Consider the following 2,393-nt stretch of genomic DNA (forward strand, 5'->3'; position numbering starts at 1 on the left):
AGCATGAGTGGGAGAAGAGCAGAGAGAGAGGGAGACACAGAATCGGAAGCAGCCTCCAGGCTCTGAGGTGACAGCACAGAGCCTGATGCGAGCCTCGAACCCACGAACCGTGAGATCATGACCTGAGCCGAAGTCGGATGCTTAACCTACTGAGCCACTCAGGCGCCCCCAAAGTGTCAAGGTCTTAAAAGACAGACTGAGGTTAGAGCCAGGAAATTAACAAGACATAGCAGCAAGGGCAACCAACACGTGATCCGGAGGAATATCCTGGACCAGAAAACGGACGTGAGTGGGGCTGTTGGTGAAATTTGGATGAAATATACAAGTCAGATAACAGTACTGCACTCGTGTTATCTTCTTTCCCAATATTTATATCTGTGCTGTGGCTAGTCAAGATGTTATCCTGGGCAGAATTGGGGTGGAGGATACACCGGAATTCTTTGTAGTATTTTTGTAACTTTTAAAGTCAACATTTCTTTTCTAAACGAAAAGTTAAAAAGACACAAAAAATTAAAGTGGAAGAGGATGTGTAGCATTATAGGACTCTATAATCCTTCCAAATCCTTTTGAAAGTCATGTACTGTCATTTATTGATATACTTCAAAACACCTTTCACGATTTCCCATGTTGTATTGCTGGATAACAATTCTAAAGAAATAATCGGAGTTGCAGGCAAAAAAAAAAGTATCTTGTAAAAATTTTTATAACATTTTCATTTTTAATTTACACATATATGCAATATATTTGTGTTGAGATGCCGTAGAAACAACAAAAATCTTGCTTAAATATTTCCTGATGACATGGTCCTTGGTGGAGGTTTTATACACAGGGAAATCCCAAACCTTGCCAAGAGCCCCAGAAGAATATGTATCCAAGGATAACACTCCATGGAGAGAGTTCAGGTATATTTCAGTATTATCCAGATCTACCATGAAGATGATGTGATCAGATGTATCGTGTTACTTTGAAAAATAGAACACTCCTGGAAGAGAGGCAAAGAAACTGCACAGACCTCATGGTGACTCTTTGGGGTTTGCACAGCTTGTAGGTCTTCTCCAAATGTTCTAAAGACTGACGTAAAGCCCACACACACGCACCAAAAACCTCGTACAAATGGCTTCTAAGCAAAGTGTATTGCTGCTGTTGACTATGCTGTCTGGGAAACTGAGTCACTTCACCGCCGCTATACATGGAAAAGTGACGTGATACCAAGACAGGTTACAATATACAACGTCCTTACCCGTTTTGCATGGGCACACAAATAGGATAGAAAGATGACAGACAGAGACAGTCCCAGAGACAGGGAGAGACGGAGAGACGGACTGACTGACAAACAGCGGCAGCCACACCTCACTGCATGAGGGATAAGGGATCCAGGAAAGCGTGGGAGTGAAAGCTAATTGTTACGGTGCTGTGAGGCCAGTCCTTGGACTTCTTGTCTAGATGCTGTGACCACGGGTTCTCTGCATCCAGGTCTCTTCCAAGAAGTTGCTTCAAGAAGGCAGGCAGGATCTGTCTATCTTTGATGCCCCCATTTTCCAAGTACACTGGCTTCTCCAAAGAGTACACATTTGGTGGGGAAAACTGGGACCCAAGTGTCTATTCTGTGCAGGTCAAGATCTCTTCCAAGAAACAAAAGGGCTTACTCAGTTTCATTAAATTAAACTGTGTTTAATAGATTAGTTCTATCAGGGGTGCCTGAGTGGCTGAGTCAGGTAAGCCTCTGAGGTGAGCTCAGGTCAGCATCTCATAGTTCATGGGTTGTGGCCCCGCGTTGGGCTCTGTGCTGACAGCTCAGAGCCTGGAGCTGCTTCGGATTCTGTGCCTCTCTCTCTGCCGCTCCCCTACTCCTGTGCTCGCACTCGCGCTCTCTCTCTCTCTCTCTCTCTCTCTCTCTCTCACACACACACACACACACACACACACACACACACACACACACAAATAAATAAACAGTAAAACATACAAATAAATAAATAAAAATAGAGTATTTCAAACATGGGGCATGAAACATGTTGGTTTGGGACACAGCCCAAGGGCGGAAAGCCATTCTAGGGGCTAGTCACTGCAGAGAGCCTTTGCGGTCGCTAGACCGATGGGCCAAGAGGAAGGCGTGGTGTCCTGCGCCTGCGGAGGTGACTCCAGGAAGCTGATGGGAGCAGGGTCTGCGGTGAGGGATGCCCCGACGGCCAGAGACTGGCGGGTGAGTGCTCCGAGCCTGGGCTGTGCCCTGGCCCCATGTCTCCGTCCCCAGCAGGCCAGCACCGAGCGGGTGGGGCGAGGCGGGGGGAGGTGTCCTGCTCAAGCCTCCACTCATTTCTTAACCTTTGGATTTTCCGTGCTCCCGACTCGCACCAGAAAAGACAGCTCCCACCTGCTCCTTCCTGATGATC

The sequence above is a fragment of the Suricata suricatta genome, chromosome 4, assembly GCF_006229205.1.
Source record: "Suricata suricatta isolate VVHF042 chromosome 4, meerkat_22Aug2017_6uvM2_HiC, whole genome shotgun sequence".
Taxonomy (NCBI): domain Eukaryota; kingdom Metazoa; phylum Chordata; class Mammalia; order Carnivora; family Herpestidae; genus Suricata; species Suricata suricatta.